Genomic DNA, 17,761 nt, shown 5'->3' with positions numbered 1-17,761 from the left:
GCAAGAACAAAAATGGCTACAAAAGCTTGGTTTGTTTTAACATAATGAAAACTGAGATCTATGTCACCCAATTGTCCAGCAGATCCAAAACTTCCTCTGTTTATCACCAACCCTTTCAAAGAGACACAAACCTGCCAACATAGGTTTTGTTATTGTGTAAATGTGACCTTAGGGTTGTAGATTCCTTTGGCAGCTGCCATTCCTCCATAATGGAACAAAGTTGGCCTGCTCCTCTGCCCTGACATTTAGCCACCTAGAAAAAAGACTTGGAGCACCATTGCATGTTAATAAAAATGAGGATGTAGAGCCTGTCTTCTATATTAAAGCCTGGTATTAATCAGCAAACAACCATTGCAGACTTTTGTCTTCAGCAGACTACTTCCTTTCCCTGCATCTGAAGGGCTTCTGCTGGAAGTGGGCTGTGAAAATTTCTCAAGTGAAGTCAGAACTGCTTTTTTCTTTATGGCCTCTACACAAGCTCCTTTTCTAGGCATATGCGTTCTGAGTTTTTGAATTGTGGATGACCTTTTTGTGTAGGGCCCACAAGTACTTTCCCCTGCTTGTCCCCAGTGCAAAACAAGCAGAGACCTGTATTATATCAGCTCAAGAATTCAATTTCTTGCTGTCAAGTGTAATAGATGCACTAAACTCCGAAGTGAGCTATTCTCCGAACATAGGTACTCTGTTCTGTAAACATAAACATATGTGCTTCCCTTGTGCCTAGAGATTCAATCTACACAAGTATCTCCTTTCAAAGGAAACAGGGTCATGGCTATCAGGTCTAAAGCTCCATTAACCACTGCACTTCCTGGGTGTCTTATTTAAGTTGGCTTTCACCCCCTGATGTCAATCAAGTGCCATCAATGATACTCACCTTTGGCTTGGGCCTTTGGTGCTTCTTATTGAGGTCAAGTGGCTTTGGTTCATACATGTTTTGAATGAAATATATAGATAGATAGATCCAGTTTGTTTGTGAGTGAGTCTGCCTTCTGTTTGTGAGTGAGTTTGCCTTCTGCTCCTGCACCGCTTCACTGGGTGAAGGAGGGACTATTGGATAGCTGGCAGAAAGGGAGAAAGCTCTCATCTCAAAGAAAGGCCTCCCATCCTGGAACTGCAGGTTTGAACCCTGTCATTGCTTTATCAGACCCTTTAGACCAATTCTGTCCCTCTGCTCACACCCGTCTGAACACCTAGAGATGGGTTCTCTCAAAGTATTATGGATGGAAAGAGAAAAGAAAAGCAGAGCAGGAATACAGAAAATATAGCAGATGGGGAAAGCTAGAATGGAGGGAGCATAAGAAATGAGTTGTGGAGGAAGCAAGTGCCAAGTGAAGGTAATCTAGTATAGGAAAGGAAAAAGGGAAAGAAATCTAAGTAAAGGCTTGAAGGAAGGGCCAGATCAGTCCAGGGGCAAGTGAAGGAAGGATGGAGGAGGCAGGACTGGAGGATGATAGAATTGCTATCAATATTTTAATGGGCCAACTGGCTATACCTGGTAAGCAGTATTGGGATCTGAAATGGAAGCTGAAGTGAAGGCCCAAGACAGGTGTTGATCATCATGTGAGCTGCGCACAGGTGGGCTGAAGCGAGCTGCTGCCATTCCTGTGGAGCCTCCTTTTATTGAGACAAATATGCAAGCCAGGCAGCTACATTTTGGGCTGTGACCTTTACACATCTTCCGTCCCGAGATCATGGGGTGGTACAAAGCTATTGTGGCACCTGTTTCCACAGTGTCATTTTCCTCTTGCACAGTGTATGACGAAGGAGACAAAAGGTCTCAGGGACAAAAGGTTACAGACAGGACACCGCTGACTGCTGAGACCGCAAAAGGTCAGACACAGGGGACGATGTTCTATACAGCTTGTGGCTTGTCTGAGGGGTTTTTTCCCCTGCACCCCAGGGTCACGCATGCAGGCAGACTGTGGCTGCCTGCTGGTGGGGAAGTGTGCTCCCTCTGGACCCCACTCCCCACTCTGCGATATCCCAACGGGAAGCAAATCACAGATTTGACTTAGCCTCATCCATAATTTCCTGGATTCTGCCAGGATGGTAACCTAACCTGCCAAATTCTGCTTTAGTCCCACCCCGGATCTAATCAAGAGTGCCCTGACTTTACCTATGAGCCATCAGGTTCTGAGTTAGGTCTACTAGCCTCCATTTTATGCTTTGAGGTTTCTTCCTGGGAGGGGGACATATTTTTGAAATACTCCAGTCCAGGCTGGGGCCAATATGAAGCAAAGCTGGGTGGGAACAGGACAGATATGTTGGGCCAACCACAGGCATGAGGAACCTGTGGCCCACACGCTCACCAGGGGATCAAATTTAGCCCATGACGCCAATCAGTCAGCTGGCATCAGTGGGTTTAGCTGCACTTGCGTGTAACCAAAGCAGCAGGATTTAATCACCCATTCGCCATTGATGAGGAAGCAGTTGAATCCTGCTCGCATCCTCCAGAGAGCAGGACTGAAGTCTCTGCTCACCAGAGTTTCATTCTGCTGAGTGCTGCTTTGGCATTGCATTCCCTGTGGGGAACTTACTGGCAAAATAGTACCCCTACAGAGAGCAGGAGGGAACCCTCCACTCATATGATGAACAGAGAGTTTAGGGCTGCTGGGTGCTGCTTCAGCAATGCATTTCCTGCAGGGAATGTGTCAAGGAAGCAGACTTCCACCCATCCATATGGGTCAACTTTGAGACTACCCATCATATGAGAGACAGGTGGTTGGACCCAGCCACCTGTCAAAATTGGCTCACATGGTGCAGAGAGAAGGTTCCCCACACCTGGCCTAGCACTACCACATCTCTTCAGCCCTTGCCTCACTTTATGGCCACATTTCCAAGTACATTCTCATAATTTTTCAGGACACCTCAGTAGCAATAAGAAGAAAAAATCTCTGTCTGCTGTAGCAAGAGATAGCAGTATCTCAGGAAATAAGACTTTACACAGATTTATTGGAACCAATAAGCTAAAATATACCTTAAATAAGCAGATAATATCAGTTTCATTGACCATGGTGGGTGATTTGTTTCTTTACTTTTATTACTAAGCACAGCCTCTGTCTCAGCTGTAATTTAGTTTCGACAATTAATACTGTCCTTATAGTTAAAGCATTTTATTTCTTTTTTTCTAGATTCTAAACACTTTATAAATAAAAGTGTACAGGAGGGGGAGACACCATTGTTTTATGTCCATCTCTGTGGAAACAAAGAGTGCAAGTCATATGTTGTGAGAAATAAACCACCCCATTTCCTACCAATGGGTAAGGAACAAAACCAGGGCAAATGTGTGGTGAAAGTAAATCTTAAGATAGCTTCATTAATTTTAATATTTATCCATGGCATTTATATGCCACTGGTCAGGCAGACCTTACAAAGTAGTTTACATGATACGATTGGAACAGTATGCACCAGTAACAATAAAACAAAACAAGATAAAACAGGGGAAATAAACCTTTTTTTAAAGACTGTTTTTGCTTCTCCCTCCCATAAGGGCAAGATGCTTGCTCAGGATCTCCTGTGGGTGACGGTTAGAAAAGGGAGGAGCCACTACTGAGAGCTAGATAGCAATAGCACAACAAGATGCTACTCTTTCTTCTCTCCTTGTCTCCAGACAGGGTGGTTTTTCAGAAGACCCTGTGGTGGCGGTTAGTGAATGGTTTCTTAAGATTACTACCCTTTGAAAAATCCAGACAGGATGTTGTGACCACCGTGGTCACACACACCCCTGACCCCTGCTCTGTTTTTGTCCCTGCAGTGTTGTTAAAACACCCAGACCAGGCTCAGAGACTCTGGCAGGAAATTTCTGAGGCTGGGCTGAGTTAGCTGCTTTAGCAGTCAGAGATTACAGTACATGCTCTGGCAGAGTTGTCAGTGCACTAGATTTCTGGGCTGCCCAAGCCCCTGTGATCCTTGGCTGACAATAACTTCGCTCTGCTAGAAGACAGATATTTCTTTGCAGGGCAAGGTATTTATCAGCTGGCAATTGTTCCTCAGTTCAGATTGCCATTTGAGACAGAGAAGAAGTCAGGAGCTTTTCAAGCTCCCATCTGCTTTGAATCAGGCTTTTTGTGAGTCTCAAATGTTCTCCTCAGAGCCATCCTGAGAGGTCTCTAATGAAAGGGACTAGGTGAGAAAGCACTGGATTGGAGTGGATAGGGTTCAAAGTTTGAATCTCCTATGCAGGGAACTCAAAATGCAGAGTTATCTTCAAGATTTTGGAACCCCTTAGGCAGGAGACCACATGTGTCCCCCTGTTGAAGGGTGAGATTCCACAAACTCTGAGATTGTCTCAGGAATCACTTTACATCAGACAGAAGCTTTCCTCCAGAATTCACCTGGTCATCTGTCTTCATTCCCCTACAGTGCTTTGATGCCCTTTATTGACTTCTGGCCCTTGGTCTCACCTTGAATATTTTTTTTTAAAAAATCTTCAGGAACATAAGATGTAGACTTGTCTCTGTTTCTTACCATTGGTATTATTATCATGTCAGCATTCTTATGTCCATTTTTCATAGCTTTTCTACAAAAATGGTTTCACACTAGAAATAACTGCTCATTGTCTCTCTAAGTTAACTACCAAAATAGAAACTGCATGTTACTTCTTATCAGTGTGGTATATATAGTAATATCCCCCTTAAGTGTTCAGCCCCATCTGTTTCCTTTTTAGCTGCCTGGTTAGAGGGAAAGGTATGAGAGTTAAATACGTTTACATTTTTTTTTCTAGCATAGCTCTCACAATGGCAACAGTTCATCTCCTAATCCAGATGGCAGATAGGTTCAGATGGTGATAGCAGAACAACTTGGTTTTCTTTTGATTATTGGACTGCAGGGTGTTTGTCCAAACTCCAGAGGTTAATGTGACCTGACCCTGAAAGTCAGTGAAAGGACTTCCATTGACTTTGACAGGATTTGACTCAACAAGGTCTAATATTTCTGCCAGGGAATATGCTGTGCAAGCAATCAGGTAGGCATAAAACTATGGGTTTATACTTATTGATCTTGAGTCCTGAGATACTGGAAGGCCGGTAATCAATACAAGGCTATACGCCGGTCACATAATATTTTTCCAATATCTTCCAACATTCATCTGATTAATTTTGTCACAGGTGTAGCCTTGGCTCATTTATTAAAAGTGTTCTCAAACCTGATGTAAATTAGCATGATAAGAAAGAGAGTGGCTGCCTGAGTGAAGGCAAAATTGTACAACAAACGCAGGTAGTTTATAGATGTCTGAAAAAATGTACATAGCTAATGTATACAGCAGCCCCTAAACTACAAGGGACAAACCAATCTGATAAGTAGTTCCACTAAAACCAATAGGTCGTCCCTTTGCAAGTTTGCCAGAAATGATTTCTACTGTATCCAGTGGGAATTAAGTACCATGCAGAGTTAGATGTGTCTAAGCAGTGCTCAAAGTATAGGGGGCCAAGGGGGCAAAGGGGGGCATATTATTTTATTCATTAGATTTTTATATTGCCATTTATCACAATATCTCAGGGCGGTTCATAGGATAAAATACAAGGTAAAAAGACAAGTAAATAGTTGAAACGAAAACAACAATACAATAGATAGTTAGCTAGTTTTTTTTTAGAAACCTAAAGGCCATGATTTACCTCTCTCTCTCTCTCTCTCTCTCTCTCTCTCTCTCACACACACACACACACACACACACACGAGAAATGGTTGGGGAAATATCACAGTGGATACCCTGAAAGCACCTCTCAGCAAATGAAACTGACCTGTAGAAAATGTAACTTGAAAAAAGAGACATTGCACATACCTTTGTAAACCAAGAAATTTTAATAAAAAATACATTTAAAAAGGTGTCCTAGGCTTGATGCAGACATTGGATTTTGCAGCATTAAAACGTATCCCTTAAAAAAAAAGAAACTATCCCTAACTTTAATTAGGAATGACATACTAGCTGAACCTTAGCTTGCTAAGCAAAGTCAAACAGCCGCCACTGCATTTTTGGCTAGGAATCAGGTGCTCGTTGCCTGCGCCTGATGCCCAGACATAGCTGTTTGGCTACTTACCCTCATGTCCATCTGTTGAAATGGCAAGGTGCCTTCACAGAAGTCACTTGGACTCATGCCTTCAGGGCAGAGAAACCAGTCATTGACAGACAGCCTGTGTTACAATGCCTACATCATATCTTCTGGAGGTGCATCTCCTTTGAGCCTTTCCTATAGATCTGTTAATTGCAGACATCCTAAGGCCTTGTTACAGCTGATGGGAATGGCGAGCCAAGGGAGGAAAATATGTGAACTGTGCAGGAGGGTATTTCTGAGTTGCCAGCGAGACAGGTTGCGCTTGCAATAGGTGCAGGAAAACTCAGCTGTACTACCTGGAGTGGCAAAATAAAAATATGCAATGTACAACCATGGCCTTTTGGTTTGTTAGGAAGAAAATGAGACAGAAAGAGCACATTTACAAAATGGGTAGAATAATAGACCAACACATAATAATGTGTAGAATAATAATAATGGGTAGAATAATAGACCAACTACATTTCCTTGCCCCTTGATGCATGAAATTTACATGAAAATAGTGAATCTGTGTAGAACAACTAAATGACTCAGGTCTACAATATCTGAATTACTGTCTTGTTAACTACAGGTACCATCTCAGGTGCCGTCTCAATCTGCAGAGGGTGCCCTCTTAGTTTTTCCTTTGCCCTCAGAGGCTCAGGGTGATGGCAGCCCAGGAAAGGGAATTCTCTGCAACAACCAGCATTCTTGACCTTGTCTTGTTTGCAGACCCTAGAAGAGGGTGTTAAAGCAATGGGTAATGGGATACAGAATGGCAAAGGGTGTTTTGTTTTTTGTTTTTGGATCTATGCCAGGGCATTGGTGCACATTTGGTAAATGGGCTATCTACCTTGCACTGTGTCTTCACAAGGAAGAGGCACGAAGAGAAAAGTAGTGAAGCTCCCAAGGAATACCAGAAATCCCACTTGTCTCCAGACAGTGTGGTGTAGTGGTTAAGAGCAGTAGACTCGTAATCTGGGGAACCAGGTTCGTGTCTCCGCTCCTCCGCATGCAGCTGCTGGGTGACCTTGGGCCAGTCACACTTCTCTGAAGTCTCTCAGCCCTACTCACCTCACAGAGTGTTTGTTGTGGGGGAGGAAGGGAAAGGAGAATGTTAGCCGCTTTGAGACTCCTTCGGGTAGTGATAAAGCGGGATATCAAATCCAAACTCCTCCTCCTCCTCCTCCTCCTCCTCCTCCTCCTCCTCTTCTTCTTCTTCTCTTCTCCAATTTCTTTCTCCTTTTTTATTACAGTAAGAAGTGGCTTGCCTTGATTCAGATCACCATGGGAGCACTGGCAGGCCACGTGCATGTTTGCAGAGAAACAGTGCTTAAGGATCTACAATTAGGACAATTACATAGTGGTTCCCCAGGGAAGTCTGCCTGGTGCCTTCATTATACACCTTTAGGCGCCAGACAAAACCGTTCCTTTTTAACCAGGCCTTTGGTTGACCAGATCAACATCCTATACCATTTCAAAATGCGGCTTTTGGGGGGGGTGTTATTGGGTTATTGTTTTTATTTTGATTTTATATATTGCGATCTTTTCTGTGAACCGCCCTGAGACCTCTGGGTATAGGGCGGTATATAAATTCAATAAATAAAATAAAATTAAAAAATCTGCATGCAGCAATGGATGAGCTGCTGGGTATATTCTGTGTTTCTTCTTCAGCATTTACCACACTTGGCTGCATATCCTTTGGAGCACATATAGATTGCATTTGCTGACTCCGGTCAGCTAAGTTATTGGATCAGAGTATGAGCTCAGTTTGCTTTAGATTTTGAGATGTAAACATTTGTATGACAGCTATTCATTATGGTCAGGGTTTCCTTTTTTGCCTAGGATCAATAGAAAGTCTCCTTGTATTCTCAAAGGATGTTCTATACCCTGTAGTGGCTGTTATATTTTTACTTATATGGTCTTTTCACAAGGGCAGAACCAGTGTAAATGTGTTTTAAAGTACAATATAGAAAAGAACTAAAACCGTTCGTTTGCCTCTGTCTATGACAATGGTCTCAGGAAGAAAATTTTGCCCCACACCCAGAATTTATTTTGTGGATTAAAGGGAACAGCCAAAACGTACCATGAACATCTGGTAAGTAATTATGTGGAGCAAAAGTGGTGTAATAAAATAAGCAGAAGGGTCATTGCTGCCCTTCAAGTCACTTCTAAAAATGACTATCTTTTATGCAGTATAGTATGCAGAATTTAAGAGCAAGAATTAAGCGCTACATACTGATCCCAAGAAACCTCAGAAAAGTCTTCATTTCAACTAGAGTTTGTTCTGTGATGACCTCTGCTACCATTTGACTACGTAAAATTACCTCATATTAGAAAAGGAAGTCAAGTTGATCCACTCTCAGATGGCCTTTGAATTTTTATCTCTTAGGCCTTGATCTCTGTTATTGGGACTGAAGCCATTATCAGGCGTGGCTGACTCCAGAGGCCAGACAAAGTTCTCAGCTCAGGTTGTCGCCTGCAGAATTTCTCTTCCATTCACCACAGCCCAAAGTAGACTCTGCCGATGTACACCTTACCCTTTACTCCAGCTCCATTGCATTCCCCTTGCTGGAGTACACAAGGTGTTAGCCATAATCCTTACAAATCCTGTACCTTGGTTTTCGAACAGCTTAGTTCCTGAACGTTTTGGCCCCCGAACGTCGCAACCCCGGAAGTGACTGTTCTGGTTTGCAAACTATTTTTAGAAGCCGAACGTTCAACTGGAGCTTCCTGCAGCCAATCAGAAGCCACAATTTGGTTTTTGAATGTTTTGGAGGTTGAAAGGACTTGTCGAAAGGATTCCATTTGACTTCCACAGTACAACTGTAGTTTCTTGAGAAATACTGCTGCTAGATGGGTTTCCCCTCAAGTAGGTGTTAAAGTGATGTGCATACATTTTAGACGTCTGTTATCTATGAGCACATGCAGCAGGGGATACGACCTCATTGCATTTTAAGCCGCTAATGTGAACATATCCTCTCTGACACCACTCAACTCTCTCTTTTGACCTTTCTGTTTGTTGTGAATGTATTTCTATGTCAGGAACGGTGATTCTAAATGATGTTTGGGTTGGTGAAAATAGAATACAACAGTGGTAGTTGCTCCATATCAATTAACAAACATAGGAACCTGCCTTATCAGCACTTTGGTCCATCCCAGTACTGATTGGCAGCTGCTCCCCAGGGTCCCTGACAGAGATCTCTCCCAATCCTACTACCCCAAATGATTTTAACTAGAAACAAATTAACCAGATTGAATTTGGGGGTCTCCTGATAAAAGGCACATTACTTGCATTGAATTGTGGCACTTCTATAATTTTCATGTGTCTAATCCCAGATGTCCTACTCAGCAAAACTAATATCAGAAAGATGCAACTGGTATTGATTAGCTTGCAAATGATTTGGGTTGTGAATGCTGATGTGCTTAAGGTGAGCACAAACTGATTGTAATATTAGCTCACTGACTTTGCAATAGAAAAAGCCACAGCGAATCCTGAATACTTGCACCTAAAACTAGTCATATAACCAAAACACAAACTTTACATTTTTCGCTGTTGTTTTTTCCTGTTACCTGAGGGACGGGGGCACCAAATCTCCTATCCCAGAAGCTCAGTTCCAGTTCTGAATACCAAGTCTCAGGAATGAAGAAATAAGAAAAAAAGGGGGGATTTGAGCACACCGAGAAAAATAATATTCAAAGACCATGGTTTTCTAGGTGTGGTTTGGGTTTTCATGAGTTACCTGTAACTTTCCACATGTGATGATGATGATTTTATTATTTATATACTGCCCATCTGACTGGGTCACCCCAGCCACTCTGGGCAGCTTCCAGCAAAATATAAAAACATAATAAAACATCAAAAATTTAAAATTTCCCAGAACAGGACTGTTTGGATGCATCATTTACTGTTTTTTCGTTAAAAAGTTCTTCAATTTTGAATTTAACTTGTGGGCCTTGGGCATGTTTTTATTCAAAAAGGACTCAATTTTTATGCATCCAGTCGCTTCAAACTCCACGGTTTTAATATCTGCAGTGAGCCCCACATAGAGTGCATTGCAGTAGCCCAAGCGGGAGATAACCAGAACATGTACCACTTTGGCGAGACAGTGCACAGGCAGGAATCCCATGATTCCTGACTATTGGCCATGCTTGCTGGGGCTGATAGGAGTTTGAGTCCAAGAACATCTGGAAGTCGCAGATGCCCACCCCCCCACCCTAGTGCATTTGATTGCATGAAATTTTGGAAATAAAGAATTAACCATTAGCCCCCAGGCAGTCTTGAGTCCCCAGCACCTCTTTCCTTTTTTTCTTTTGTGAACTATTCACTGCTGAACCATAACTTCGAGGTATTCCAAACAATAAGTTTCTGGCATGTAATGTACTAACTGTATATTTATTAAAGTACTGTTTCTGAATGTTTTAGGTTAAAGAAGCAATGGAACAGCTTTTAAAAGAAAAAAGAAAAATACCCTCCTCACTCCTGCCAAGTAATCTTGACTTCTCAAACCCTGCTGATGTTATGCTTCTTTCCTTCAGACATTTTTTAATTCCAGTTTTACTGTACAAAACTCTGAGGCATTAATTCTCCAGCTAATCTTTCTCCTTAGAAAATTCCCTGCCATTAAAAAGAATAGCTAATCACCATAAACACTGCTTAGACTCTCTCATGTTTTCCAGACTCTTTCAATAATTAATGAGTTTGCATTAACACTTTAAAAAAATATACGATATCAGAGCAATTTGTTTGGCTGAAGATCTGAACTTCAAAGAGTCTGTCAGTCTTATTATTCACTAGGGACCAAAGCGCACATTGGCCCAGTTGCTACAGCTGCCCCAATCTCCTTGGAGGAAGGGTGAGATTCATGTAATAAATAAAATACCAATATTTTTGCATGTCATCGCTCAGCTCATATTGCAGCAGGTTGCAGAGGAATTCAAAATTGATATTTTCTATGGGAAGCAAGTTAGAAGGCCTGTTTGCCACAATATGGCTGCAAAGAGAAGCAGGGGAAAGCAATTGTCATAAGTAGAATGGCCTTGTACCCTTAGTTGAGCAAAGTGTTCCAGAAGTCATCCTGAATTGCTCAGGTGTGCATGGTAGAATCTTGAAAGGAAAAGGAAATCTCCATGTGGGGTTGAGAGAGGGTTTGTTAACATTGTCCTGATAGAAAAATCAAACTTGGGGTCGGAGGGTGGAAAGAGACGTTCAGCTTGAATATTGCAATTCCAGGAATTCAGAAACCTTCTGTGAAAATTCTAGATGCTATTCTGATATGCTTTCAAGGAGTCCACTGCACTTTTGAATATTCTTCTGGGAGCTGCCCAGAGTGGCTGGGGAAACACAGCCAGATGGGTGGGGTATAAATAAAATTGGTCAGGGTTCAGTCTGACTCATTTTTTTCCTTTGTATAAGAACAAGCACGAAGGTGGTTTCTCAGCCCACTCACAGGTCCTTATAATATCAGTGGGAACCGTTGGTCCTGGCGAGTATTAACCACTTTCAGTTTTAACCTGAGGATTGTCATTTGTCCAGTTTTAACTTTAACTTTAATTTATTTGAGTTAATTTTGGGATGCATTTTAATCAATTGATTGATTGCTTTAGCCCCTCTGAGCCTAGCTCTGGCCGGGGAGGGTGGGGTACAAATAAAAATTATTTATTATTATTATTCACTCTGTAACCTGCTGTGATTACAGCAGTGCAGACTATGCACATTTGTTGCCATCTACATTTTCACAGAGTTTTAACTCTTTCCTCTGAAACCATCTCTGCTCAAGACATATTTCACCTCTTTCATACCCTGGATGTTCTGCACACTGCCATGTAGCACACCTGTGAACTGAAACAGGTTGTGTGTGTTAGATCCAGAACCTTGGATTGAAACAAACCACTCACGCAAAGGGGAGGGAAGTGCAACCAGAATTAAATGAAATGCAAGTCAGCTGATGGATTCTATAAAACATGCTGCCTAGGTTAAGGAAACTGCATCAATTTTGTATATTGCCACCTAATTAATTGTACTTGTATTCTGCTCATTGCTCAGTTTTCTATAAATTGTATGGAAAGCTTCTGCTCTAAATTTTTGACCTTGAATATTTGAACAAAATCAGCCGGATGTGTACCAAGGACAATGTATCTTCACTGATTTTGGTAGCCCAGAAAATTGAATATCCTGATCACGTACGGACAGGGATCCTCTTGTGGACAATAGTGCTGAAAGACAATAGTGCTGCCACGGTTGAAGACAGAGATGCTTCTGAATACCAGTTGCTGGAAACATCTGGAGGGTAAAGTGCTCTTGTGGCGTAGCGTGGGGGGTGCAGGGGGGGCCGGCGGCACCGGGCGCAACATCTGGGGGTTAGGGTTAGGGGGCGCAAATCCATGGTTTAGGGGGCACAAATTACTTGCCTTGCCCCGGGTGCTGACAACCCACGCTATGCCACTGGCTCAGATCCTGCATGTGGGTTTCCCACAGGCATCTGATTGGCCACTGTGAGAACAAGAGGCTGGACGGGCCATTGGCCAGATCCAGCAGGCTCTTCTTAGGTGCAGAGTCAGGACAGAGCAAACACTTGTGACACAATGTTGGGGGTGGGGAGCACAGGCACATTCCTGATACGGCAAGTGCTCTGCATATAAGTAGTGCGTGAACAGAGCTAGGGTGACAATAAAATATGGTTTTCAAGCTTGAGGAATCCTAGCGTCCGGCTTCGAATAAACAAAGGTGCCTGATTTTCAAGAGTGTTACATACCAGAAAACCTGGCGTGGCTGAAAACCTGGCAATTATAGGGAAAAATGAAGTGAGGAAGTAGTAATGTGAGCTGATTTGGCAAAGCACAGGTCAGCTGGCTGTTCATATAGACTCTCTCTGAAGACTTTAGCACTGCAATCAATGCAGTATTTTTCATTTTTTTACTTTCTGCTGACACATATCGGGAGAAGTGCAATCAGTCCATGACAAACAGGAAGCCTGTCTTTTCAACCCACCCTCGGAGTGCATTTTATGGAACTCTTCCACCATCCCAGGGTGCTCTCAGCAAATCATTCTTTGACAGGAAACACTAGATAGTGAGATACCATCTTAGGTCTTCTGCCTTCTGTGAATTCTTCCTTTCAGAAGGCCTTGGAGGTCAGAATCCATAGGATTGTGGCTGTAAAGGGAAATGGCAGAAGGCACTGTTGCAACACCAGACTACCTTATGTGTCCTGTCATGATCTTCATGGTCATGAGAAATTGAAATGTTGTGTTTCAAAATAGTAAGTGAGTTGTCACACATGTGAAATATAAACAACACAGAGTTTCATAGGCCCTGTAGAACCTTAAGCATCTGACCTGAATTCTGCCGAAACCACAACAAGCTTCTAGTCCTGTAGATGACAACTTAAAACCATTGATAAATAAAGATGACCAAGTGATAATTAACTACCGTGTGCATGTAACCACCCGGTAAGCCTTATGGTACCGCCATGTGGTCAGGATAACATTTGCTTATGTTTCTGCACCTGTTCCGAAATAAGGGGAGCAAAGGGAATGTAAAATTCTCATCTGTATTTGTCTGGATGGTGTGGACAACTGGCTTACCAAGTGATCACTCCAAACACTGAGATTAATCTCGGTGTTGGAAAAAGTAGCACAAGAAGCAGCTCATAGTGCTTTAAACTTTTGATTGCTTATATGAGCAACAATATATGAATCCATGGCTTTTGGCTGCTGTATTACCCACTGCAGTAGTAAACTGCATATAATTTGATCACATTGGAACTTCCTCTTTTAATTTGCACATGGCTAGATTGTTTTCTTCCCCCTCTTTTGCAGCTCCCTTTGAATTTTATATCCTTTTAATGAGGAACTAAAATGGGTGCAGTCTTTGTGAGCTTCTGCCAGATGTTGTTTAATAATTTCATCCCAGTCAATCCTTTTGGAGACTCGATGGTGGGAATTGCACTTGGCTGTCTGCTTTAGCATCTCTTTAAAATGGAACCATTTTCTTAGCTCCTCTTCTGCATGCACTGAAGAAAATCATCCTTAAATGCTCCTGTTTCCTTCTGATCCTGTAGTCTCCAAGTGTGGCCATACAACAACGGTTATGATTCTCATTCCTCTATAGAAAATGGTTGTAATACTCATATAACTTTTTTTTGGTGTTGTGGCTTTATTATAGAAATAATGCCTCTGAGTATGAGCAGAGGGCTTCTCTTTCATCACTGCAGGTGACATTGGGAGGAATTCAGCATTGCACTAAGGTGATCATTCTGTCAGGGTAAGCATTTCTGCTTGCCCAACAGAATTATCCTCCCTCTTCTATCCCTAGAATTCTCTGGACCCCACAAACCAATTTGGGAGTGGGCACACAGGGGGAGGAGAGAGGAAAGTCACATTACATAAGTGGAAGTCCTTGTGCAGGGCTTTCACTCATGGAACTCATTAGTTGAATCCCTCCTAATGTTTCTCACGTTGTATTCTGGCTCAGGGCAATGTAAACCAGGAGGAGGAAGGGTTACATCATTTTTTTCACCAGACCCACACTTCAGGTTGGTTATGCTGAGAATGGGTTATTGGCACTGAGTCACCCAGTGAATATTGGAGCAAGGATTCTTCTAACCCAGTTCTATCCAGTCCAAGTCCAACTCTCTAGCCATTACTCTACAACAGTGGTGGATAACCTGTGGGCCTCTGGATGTTAACTGAAAGATATAGAGACTCCAGAGAGATGGGAGAAAAATTCAGAGGCAAGCAGGCATGTATTTGTTTTTTTAAGAGGCTGGTCTCAGGAGCTATCAACATGAATGCTATTCAAGCAATCTATTTCTCCATGTGCAAGGCAACAGAAAGCTAGCAGCCTTGACAAACTGCTTCTTGCATAACTGAACATGATCACACTCACTCTTTTTCATTCAAAGAAATCTAATAAACACCAGGAGACAAATCCCAGGCCAACAGTTCAGCTGTCCAGTTGATTGACTGGGTTGCATCCTATCTGCCCACTAAGGGCAATGGCGTGAAGGGAAGGGATTGAAGATCAAAGGTAATTTTGTGAACCTTCCAGGTTCCTGGGGCTGAGAAAGAACCAGGAACAATGAAGCTGCCTGTAAAAGGAAAGAAGTCCTGTCATGTCGTTTCAGCTTGCAATGGAAAAACAAAACAATTGTTAGTGCAGTGAGTGACATAGTACTCTTTAATTGCATTTTCCCTTTGTCGTTAGAGTGAGAGAAAGCCCCATAGTTCATAATAGATTATGCTCCCCTGGCCATAGATATGGCAATCATGTTGTTGCCGTAATGTAATGCCAGGCCCTTTATAACCTTCTATAACACAAAGAAGGGGTTCTATTTGAGGGACAAGTTACAAGAAATCCTGCCTCTGCTTAGCTCCCCAGAAATGTGAAGCTATTGTTCATGGTGCACTAGGCCCAACCAGAATGAGCTTATTTCTGTACTTTTGGCGTATTTATTACTCTAGTTTGCTTTTTAAACAGGGATCAACATGGAAAAGTTCTGTCCCACAAATGCTTCCCTTTTGGGAACCTGAGTCTCTTCACTTTGTTCTCTCACCCAACCATCCTTCCATTCTAGGAAGTTTTGAATCAAGCTACTACCTAAACAGATTAAAACAAACTCAGCTTTTGGAAGGGATCCCAAGGGTCATCTAGTCCAACCTCCTCTAATGCAAGAATCATAGCTGTCAACTTTCCCCTTTTCTTGCGAGGAATCCTATTCAGAATAAGGGAATTTCCCTTTAAAAAAGGGAAACGTTGACAGCTATGGCAAGAATTCCAGCTAAAGAATCAGTGACAGGTGGCCATTCAATTCATTGTCTTGTTGTGAACCACCCCGAGACCTTCGTGTATAGGGCAGTATATAAGTTAAATAAATAAATAAATAAATAAATAAATAAATAAATAATAACCTCCAATGAAGGACAACACCACCTTTCAAAGGTAGCACATTCCATTGTCAAACATTTCCTACATTCAGAAAGTTTTTCCTAACATATAGTTGGAATCTCTTTTCTTGCAATTTGAATCCATTGGTCTAGGTCCTAACCTCTGGAACAGGAGAAAACAGGCTTGCTCTGTCTTCCACGTGACAGCTCTTCAGATACTTGGAGGGGTTTCCTTTGTCAAGCAACCTTTCCCAACTTCAAGCGCTAAAGACACCAGAAGTAGACCCACTGAAATCAGAAGGATTTAAAGTAGTTTGGATCTAACTTCATCTCCTTCCTTTTACCTTCTTTCCAATAAAAAGAAAGGATGGCTAATATTAAAAGCTGTTGGAAACACTATTGCAGCATCTGTCAAAGTCATCGGTGACAAAGCTGGGTATTGAATTTAGCCACTTGCATTTCTAATTTCAGTCCAGTAGAGGGCAATTGTGCTCAGAACAGCAGTGAAAAAGCATCTCCTCTGCAGCTTTGAATACTGATTAGTGATGCCTGTTGAAAGAATGCAGTCAAAAGTTTGGCCTTGATATTTGATCCTGAATCACTGATCTAGTACACCACACAATGTGTCTATAGTTTAACGATATAATGCATTTTCAGGTGGAAAATAAAGCTGCACTTCTGCCTGGAAATTAGAGCTGCTGCTTCTTCTTCTTTGGCGATCACTCATAGCCGAGTAAGATTGTCTTCCATAAACACGGTTTTAACAATGAGTCTGTAAGTGACTGTGGAGGCCAATTCTGGACCCACACGTCCTTCCACAGTGGGGACATTGATTCCCGGGTGGGAGTTGATCACAGTGTGGATTTGCCAAGCGTGCCTTCCTCTTAGCACGTTTGAGCATCTAGCACACCTTACAGCCCATGGGAATGCTAAATTAAATGCAGAACGCAACCCAGGCTTCTTCATCACATCTACATAGCACATGTGATAGTTTACATTATGTAATTTTTTTGTCTCTTTTGAGGACTAAGCAAGAAAATAGCAATGAATAAATACTCTGTTCTTCTTAATCTTAACATTGGTTCTACCATTATGACAGTAGCATCACACACACACACAATGTTTCCATGTAATCAGGTCAGACATGGCTGCTATAACTTAAGGAATTGGCATCTGACCTTTATTGGTTGACTTGAACCATTAATCTTCCTGGGCTCCTGGCTCCAGGACTGACACAGAGGCTTACCATGTGATTTATTGTTTTTTGTTTATCACATTGTCCCCTGCTCTTCCTCCAAGCAGCTGAGAGCAGCATACAAGGTGTTCCCCCAATTTTTATCTTTACCCTGTGGGTCAAGCTGAGAGGTAGTGATTAGCTCAAGGTTACCCAAGAAGAACCAGATCAGGAAAAAAATAAATAGCCTATGTAATCTAGCATTTGCTACAGTGGCCAAACAGGTAGGAATATAGGAAGCTGCCTTATAATGAGTCATACCACTGCCCATCTAGCTCACTGTTATCTATACTGACTGGGGAAGGGTAGTACTTCTGGTGGGGGGACACGTCGTGTTTCTTCTGGTGTAGTTTGGCCACCTTTGTCCCCACTCAGCTCTCACTTGAGGCTCCTAGAAGCTGTCAAATGCGACAGCATCCACACCCTGGGAATGGCTTCGACTGGCTGGCTAAACCAGGTGAGGGTAGCTGCATGTGAAGACAGGCTCTGGCGCGTTTAGCAGATGAGACCAATAGTGAGCCCAACAGTCAAGAAGCCATTTTTTTTTGCCTTGTCAGGTAGGGAAGGTAGCCCATCTAGGAGAAGAAAAACTCTGAATCTAAACCTCCTCTGCC

At 42.4% G+C, this 17,761-nt stretch overlaps 1 long non-coding RNA gene across 1 annotated transcript in view; it reads left to right on the top strand.

Annotated features, from left to right (window-relative positions):
* Positions 1–3,136: 3,136 nt before the first annotated feature.
* Positions 3,137–17,761, top strand: part of LOC308571757 — a 38,004-nt gene continuing 23,379 nt past the window's right edge. Inside the window, exons 1-2 of the long non-coding RNA XR_014001586.1 lie at positions 3,137–3,260; positions 4,829–4,963. This is a non-coding gene — a long non-coding RNA (uncharacterized lncRNA). The remainder of the gene's footprint in view (positions 3,261–4,828; positions 4,964–17,761) is intronic.

The sequence above is a fragment of the Podarcis bocagei genome (assembly GCF_964188305.1).
Source record: "Podarcis bocagei genome assembly, chromosome: 1".
Lineage (NCBI taxonomy): Eukaryota > Metazoa > Chordata > Lepidosauria > Squamata > Lacertidae > Podarcis > Podarcis bocagei.
Note: the sequence above shows the minus strand (reverse complement) of the source record. Positions and strands in the feature narration are given on the sequence as shown.